Source organism: Acomys minous, assembly GCF_964271855.1.
Source record: "Acomys minous genome assembly, chromosome: 7".
Taxonomy (NCBI): domain Eukaryota; kingdom Metazoa; phylum Chordata; class Mammalia; order Rodentia; family Muridae; genus Acomys; species Acomys minous.
In genome coordinates this window covers 105,646,335-105,654,762 of record NC_140488.1, presented here as the reverse complement: position 1 = coordinate 105,654,762, position 8,428 = coordinate 105,646,335, and positions in this window count along the sequence as shown.

The window sequence follows — 8,428 nt, the reverse complement described above, 5'->3', positions numbered from 1 at the left end:
TGGACAAATGGATTGCGCTAGAAATGATCATAATGAGTGAGTTAACCCAGAAGCAGAAAGACTCAAATGGTATATTCTCACTTATATCTGCATACTAGCCCAAGGGGCATGTCCCATGAAAGTTTTCACTAACCAGGAAACTGGGACAGAGGGGAGGACATCCTATTGGGACTCTAGATGAGAGAAGCATGGAAGAATGGCAAAGTTGAAGGACCCAGAGGATCCTAGAAACCTACAAGAAGAACATTATGATAGGCAGATTTGGGCCCAGGGGTCCCGCTCAAACTATGGCACCAGCCAAGGACAATACAGGCCGTAAACTTCAAACCCCTACCCAGATCTAGCCAATGGTCAGAACATTCTCCACAGTTGAGTGGAGAGTGGGATATGACTTTCACACATACTCTGGTGCCTCATATTTGACCACGTCCCCTGAATGGGGAGACCTGGTGGCACTCAGAGGAAGGATAGCAGGCTACCAAGAAGAGACTTCATACCCTATAAGTATATACAGGGGGAGGAAGAGGTCCCCCTCAGTCACAGTCATAGGGGAGGGGAGTAAGGGGAAAATGGGAGGGAGGGAGGAATGGGAGGATACATGGGATGGGATAACCATTGAGATGTAATATGAATAAATTAATAAAATAAAATTAAAAAGAAAAAACAAAAAGCCATGGCCCCAAATTACTTTCATGCTTACAGTGCTCAGAGGAAAAAAATTACAGAGGACAAAAGTGATCTCGCCTTTGGGTGATATTTGCTTGTTTATATAATGGATTCTGTCTTTGTTCATTGCTTTTAAGCATAAACCAAAGGACAAAACGCATAGAATTCATGTAACATTTTCATGAAATGAAATAAAAAGAAATGATTCAGAGGGTTATTACACAGTTTTTTCCTTTGCTTCATTTTATTGAACAAATAAAATCTAAACATCTAAGATATAAATATTATAAGGCTAGGAAGGCTTATTTATTTATTTAGTTTTTTGAGACAGGGTTTCTCTGTGTAACAGCTCTGGCTGTCCTGAAACTCACTCTGTAGTCCAGGCTGGCCTTGAACTCACAGAGATCAACCTGCCTCTGCCTCCCAAGTGCTGGGATTACAGCTGTGTGCCACCACTGCCAGCCAGCTTTATTTTATTTTATTTCATGTGTATGAGAATGTATATGTGTGCACCATGTCCATGCATTGCCTACAGAGGCCAGAAGAGGACACTAGATCCCCTGGAATTGGAGTTCTGAGCATTGTTAGCCAACACATTGGACCCTGAAATTGAACTTAAGTCATTGCAAGAGCACTCAGTGCTCTTCAAAACATATCAAAAAGTTATGAAATGAAAAGCCTAAGGCTAGCCATTATGACTTTTGAAAGGTATTTTGTTTTCTTTCTTTCTTTCTTTTTTTTTTTTTTTTTTTGGTATGTGAAGATATATTTGTGTGTGCCTGTTTATATGCATACACACATACTTATGTGTGAAATTCTTCTACCAAGATATGTATTGCTTTTTATTCTCACCTCATAGCATGTGTTTTTAACAATAAAATACTTTTGCACATTTTTACATGGCATATTCTGTCTCTTCACTGTTTACTTTTGCTTTTTGTTTTTGTTTTTGTTTTTCGAGACAGGGTTTCTCTGTGTAGCTTTGGCTGTCCTGGACTCACTTTGTAGACCAGGCTGGCCTCGAACTCATAGAGATCTGCCTGCCTCTGTCTCCCAAGTGCTGGGATTAAAGACATGCGCCACCACACCTGACTTGTCTCCTCGCTGTTTAATAGTTCTTTAGTGGCTGCATATAATCTTATTATGTAGACCTACTATAGTGTTTCTTGTAACTAATTTTTCTGAAACCTTTGTGGACAAGTAACTTATTTCTAGGTTTTTAAGTTGAAAATTAATGTAACAATTAATTTTTCTAACAATTCATCTTTATAGTATACATTGATATTTTAAAATTATATTCAGCTAGCTATATCTCCACAACATTATTTAATCTAAGAATATTTTTATGACTTCATAATACGCTATGTACTTATAAGAAATCACTTATAATACTCCATGACCCCTAAACTCTGGTAAAATTAGTGTTTTCAGTCTGCGTGTGTTTGCTCATTCTGGACATTTCATATAATAGTATCATACACTATATGATCTGATGTTTTTAAACACAAAGCATATTCAAAGTTTATGATATTCTTCTATATAGTAATAATTCATTTTTATTCTTACTGTGGTAAAATACACATGAGAAATATATCATATTAATGTTTTTGCTTAAACACTTCTTATTTAAAGTTTTTGTACAATATATTTTGATAATACTTTTACTCCCCCAACTGTTTCCTAATCTTCCCCAACTCCCTACCCATCCAGTTTCATGCTGTGTGTCTTGCTCTCAAAAAGAAGGAAAAAAAAAAGAAAATCAAGACAAACAAACAAACAAAAAACCCCAAAAGTCATAAAAAACTAAATGCACCTCTTACATACACATGGAATCTATGTTGTGTTGGCCTTCCCTGGAATGTGGTTGGTACACCCACTGACACTCCATCAGAGAAAACTGATCATTCATTTCCCAGAAGGCATCAGTTGTAAAACATTTCTTGGTTAGAGATGTTGACTAGGAGTGGGACTCTGTGTCCACCTCCCCTTGTCAGTGCTGGCACTTGACCCTATGCATGCTGTCACAGTTGCTATGAGCTCACATGTGTATCATCCTTGTAGTGTCTGGAAAACTGTGTTTCCTTGGAGTTGTCCACCATGTGACATTCACAGTGGCAGGGTTTTGTGAAGTCATCTCATTCAGGACTGAGTGTTCCATACTCTCTTACTATCTTTATATTGTCCAGTTGTGGGTCTCTATGTTAATTACCATCAACCGCAAGAAGAAGCTTCTTTTACGCGAGTTAAATGAGGCACTGATCTGGGACTATGGCCATACATCTTTAGGAGTTATTTTATCACTATGTTCCTTTAGCAGAAAAATAGTAGTAGGTTTTCCCCCTAGGCCCATGACCTATGAAGTCTCAACTTCTTGGCCATGTCAGCAGTGTCAGGCATGGGTGGGTTCCATCTCATGGGATAAAATAATCGTGTGGAGTGGCATCTGTGACTCCTTGGCACTTATAAAACATCTGCCCAGGCCATTCTGGCTTTTATCATCTCCACTGAGAAGTCAGGTGTAATTCTAATAAGTCTGCCTTTATATGTTACTTGGCCTTTTCCCCTTGCAGCTTTTAATATTCTTTCTTTGCTCTGTACATTTAGTGTGTTGATTATTATGTGTTGAAGTGAATTTCTTTTCTGGTCCAGTATATTTGGTGTTCTGTATGCCTCTTATACCTTGGGCAAATGTTCTTTTTTGAACTTAAAATATACTTTTTTTTCTGTGCCTTTGACACTAGTCTCTTCTTTGTCTGTCCCTATTATTTATAGGTTTAGTCTTTCATAGTGTACCAGCCTTCCTGAATGTTTTATGCCTCCATTTTTTTAGAATATTTTCTTTGATTGAGGTATCCATTTGTTCTACACAGACTTCAAGACCTGAAATTCTCTCTCCTATGTTGTCCAGTCCATAGGTGGGATTTACCTATGAGCTTTTTTTTTTTTAACTTACTGAGTTTTTGTTTCCAGTTTAATTTCAGCTTGGTGTTTCTTTGGTGATTATATTTCTTTGTTAAATTATTCTTTATGTCCTAATTTTTTCATTATGTTACTCAATGGCTTCTTTTTTAATTTTTAATTTGTTCAATTTACATCCCAATTGTAGCCCCCTCCTTCATGTCTTCTGATCCCACCCTCCCTCCCTCATCCCCTGTCCCTCCCTCCCCTAGTCCTCAGAAAGGGCAGCCCTCCTCCCCTAACATCTGACCTCAGCCTATCAAGTCTTATCTGGACTCTCTGTATCCTCTTCCTCTGTGGCCTAGCAAGGCTACCCCACCAGGGGGAAGTGATCACTGTGGGGGAACCAGAGTCTATGTCAGAAGTAGTCTCTATCCCCTTATTGTGGGACCCAAAAGGAGACTGTGCTGCCTATCTACTACTCAATGGCTTCTTAGTGTTTTCATGAACTTCTTTGTGCCATTTATTTACATCCTCTTTAAGGTCACTGAACATATTCATAATTGCTATTTTGAAGTCTTTGTCTTGTGCTTTAGCAACTATATGGCATTTTTCAGAGCCTATTGCAATAGAGTTGCTGGGTTTTGGAGGAAGTATAAGGTCCTTAGCTGTTCATGTTGGTGTTGCTCTGAGATCTACACACCTGGAGTCATGATATTTGAAGTGTTTCTTAGTATAGATGTCTCATTTTTCTTGGGCGTGTGTTCTGTTCTTCGGTTGCTGTTGGCCACTCTTGGTTCCTAGCCAAATGTGGTGGCTGTGGGGTCCTTGACAGGTCGTGGCTCTGTGGGTTGGCAGTAGTCACAGAAGAATGTAGATGGGAGGGAAGGTAAGACTGAGTCAGTGGGGAAGAAGAAGGGGGACCCTTGGTCTGTACCCACAAGCTGAGTCCCTAGGGGGTGGAGATGGGCTGGGAACAGGGCCTCCTATGGACAAACTGCAACAGCCACTAAGAGTAGGTCTAGAGACGAGAACGGAGGTCAGGAAGGACAATAAAGGTCACTTACTTGAGTCTCAGGACTAGTGTAGCTGCTGCGGGTCCCTGGTAGCGAGTGGTTCTGTGGGCCAGAAGGAAGCCATAAAAGAATGGACACACTCTACAAGAAAATGGCAAAGGGGGCTAGTGGGAAAGAACTATGGGGAAATTAAGTCTGTACCGAGAGGCTGAGTCCCTAGCGGATGGAGGTAGGCTAGGAAGAGGGGCTCCTGCAGGAAGGTTATAGCAGGGCTAAGAGTAAGTCTGAAAAGACTAGAATGGAGAACAGGAAGGATGATAAAGATCACCTACCTCCTCTTAACACTTTTTTCTTCCTTAATTTTATTGCATTGATTTATTTGTGGTGTGTATGGAAGTCAGAGGATAATGGATAGGACTCAATTTGGCTCTTTCTTTCTCATTTCTAGGGCTCAAACTCAGGTTTTCAGATGTGGCAGCAAGTACTGTTGCCACTGAACCGCCTTGCTTGTCTTCATTTTAGTGCACATCCATAGTATTCTTTTATAATTTTTTTTTCGAGACAGGGTTTCTCTGTGTTGTCCTTGGCTGTCCTGGACTCACTTTGTAGACCAGGCTGGCCTCGAACTCATAGCAATCTGCCTGCCTCTGCCTCCCAAGTGCTGGGATTAAAGGCGTGCGCCACCACCGCCCAGCTCAGTATTCTTTATTGTATTGAAATGATAACACTGTTCATTATCCTCTCCACTCATGTTCTCTTATAACAGGGTCTGAGACCTTAGTAGACCCTCAAGACCTTAGCACAACTGAGTCCATAGTGGAAGTATCATTTAGACCATGAAATTCAGCATGTAGACCGTAGCACCTGCCAAAACTAAAACAAAGTCCTAACCTATCAAAGCTCACAGTTCTGGGAAAGTCTCTAAATGTACTGACTTTCCTTCTTTGGCTTCTGTAGTTCTGCTTCTGCCTAACTGTTCTTGTTAACCGGAGTATGTCAACTCAGAACATAGTTTTTGTGCTTAAAAGCTCACCCTGAGAAAGGCTTGGGCTACACTGGAATTCCCTAACATCCAGTGTAGTCGCCGACCAGCGAATAAAGAGCTCCTGTTGGCTTAAACCCCTGCCCAAGCAGTCTTCTCTGGTGAATACCCCACAACATTTCTGGAGGTTCCACCAGTATCTCAGAGACCAGACCTTGATATTCTCTGCTCCAAGGGATTCCCCCATTACCTTTGGAGGTAAGGTTGGCTAAGGAGCCTTCTGTTTTGTCACATTGGAGAGGTCGGATGCAGCTGCCGATCCAGTGTTCTGGATCATCTCCTGGATTCATGTGACACCTCACTGGATCCCTCTGTCTCTAAGAATGTGTGACTGTTTTCAGTGTGTGTGTGTGTGTGTGTGTGTATGTGTGTGTGTGTGTGTGTGTGTGCTTTGTTTGTGTCAGTTCTGTTTCCCTATATTGACCAGTGACTTTCTCTGGTATGAGAACTCCCTGTCCCCTCCTCTTGAGGATCTGAATCCTTTCTGCTCTGCCAGGTCACAGAGAGGGGATTAAGAAAACCACCTGTCCCACTTCAAGAACCTGAGCTCTTGTTTGGTCCCTGCTCACAGTCAGGCTTAGTTCCTGTGGGGAAGGGCCAGCCTTCTTATCCAGGGCCCCTTGCCATCTAAGTGGACTGCATACAAGGAGGCAGAAATAGTTCCTTGAGGTGAGCATTCCATCTGCTCCTTGCTTGCTCCATACAACCCCAAGGAAAAGGGGAAAGTTCTCTTGGGCTGAGCCCAAAGGAAAAGAGAAAGTTCTACTCATTTTTCATTCATGATTTGCATCTCTTTAACCAATGATCTGTATAACTGAAAAACTCAAAACCCACCATTCTCTGGGGTGTGGGGGGCGGGGAAGAAAAACTGCCCCCGGGATGTGCAGGGGGATTGCTGCTAGATAACACAAGCTGAACAGAATAGATTTTCCCTTCTGTCTACCACTGGCTAAGGATACTTTAAACAACTTTTGCTAGGTCCTTTTAGAGGATTAAAGACAGCCACTAAAAAGATTTCCTTTGTCACCCAGCTGGCCCCAAGTATTAGAAAAAAATTTATAGAAGTTAAAGGTATAAGTAGGTCCCAGTTGCTGGAGGTTTAATAACAGAGAGCTGACTGGGGAGAGAGCTTTTGTATCCTTCCTTTCCTTCACAGGACCAGAACTTAAAGTGTAAATCAGTAAGTATGGACAATATGGAATATGGATCTCAGGTTTGGAGTCACACTAGCAAACACCTTCCCTACATCTTCTGTCTTCTGTTTTGCACTATGGGTATGAATACAGCGTTATAGTCCAACCCCCACTCCTCTCCACAGTCCTGGACTGGAAACTCAGGCAGATAGATACAAAGAAGGTATTAGCTAGTGTGATTACAAACCAGAACCTATATTCTATATTCCAAATCCACAACCCACATTCCATATTGACCTTTACTGATGCCCACTATACTTATCTAGTCTTGTGGAGAAAAGGAAAGACGTAGGAGTTTGTCTTTTGAGATAGGAATGCAAAGTTTACAATCTATTCATGCTCTGTGACTGGGCCCCTGATAGTTTACAGAACAAATGACTTTCCATTACAAAAATTTGGGTTGTAAAACTTAGGCTTCCTGAAAAATTCCTTTAAAAGATTCTGGCCTTTGGAAAACAGGAAAAACCTGGGGAATCAGACTCCATGCCACAGGAAGGGACCCTAGGGACAGAGTTAATCATTCCCAGCCAGAAATCAGCCACCAGGATTGCTGTTATGCTTAGACACCCAGCCCCCACACTACATAGGGACAGTATGCAACCCGACGGTCAGCCCATTGACTGACAAATCTTACTGTGCCTGGGGGCAGACCAGGTTAACATTAGAGGTCTTACAAAGGGATGAAACTTGTTTAATGTCCTAAACCTTTAACCCAGGCATGTCCCCTTATTCCGATGTCCACTATCCTGCCTTGTGGGTTCATTCATCTGGACAACAGCAATATTACCATTGTCTAGAGACTACTTGGTGGGCATGTGCCAATTGTTTGGCTAACTGTGCCTCTTCTGAGGCTTCCCAAACTAGGTAGACAGGTTGGTCAGGACCTAGAGGTATTAAAACTACAGTCAGATCCCCTTGCAGAAATGGCCCTACAAAACTGGAGAGGACTAGACTTTTAATGATATTTTAAAAAAATAAAACTATATATGGCTTTTGGAGAAACCTGTTGTTCTATTCTAATTTATCAGGAGTAATTAGAGAAAATCCTGCCATGGTTAGGGAAATAATTGGTGCTAGTCTCTGTTCTGTTGGTCCCCCTGGCTAGCTACTCTGCTATCAGCACTGGCTGGGCCTTTAATTCTTATCCTGATTGGATTAACAATGGGGCAATGCATCTTAAACTAAAACAGGATAAGTCCATGATTTGATTCTTTCATTAAGACCAGTGGGGGATGTAACAGGGTCCCACATCTTAGACGACTGACTCCATGATAGAAGTACCATTCAGGTTGTAAAACTCAGCCTTTTGGCTTCTGTAGTTCCACTTTTTTCTAAGTGTTCTTGTTAGCTGAAGTATGTCAGCTTAGAATGTGTATGTGGTAGGTGTTTAAAAGCTCATCCTGAGAAAGGCTCAGGGCTATACTGGCATCACAAATACCCTATGTAGCCACCAGCCCATGAATAAACTCATATCCGAGCACTTTTCTCTGGTGAATACCCCACAACATTCTCCGTTAAATCGCCATTCAACTTTCTATAGTGACAAACTTTGACTTCTTTTTTTTTTTTTTTTGTAAACACATGAGGCAGTTTATTGGCAGAGCTCCGGGTCG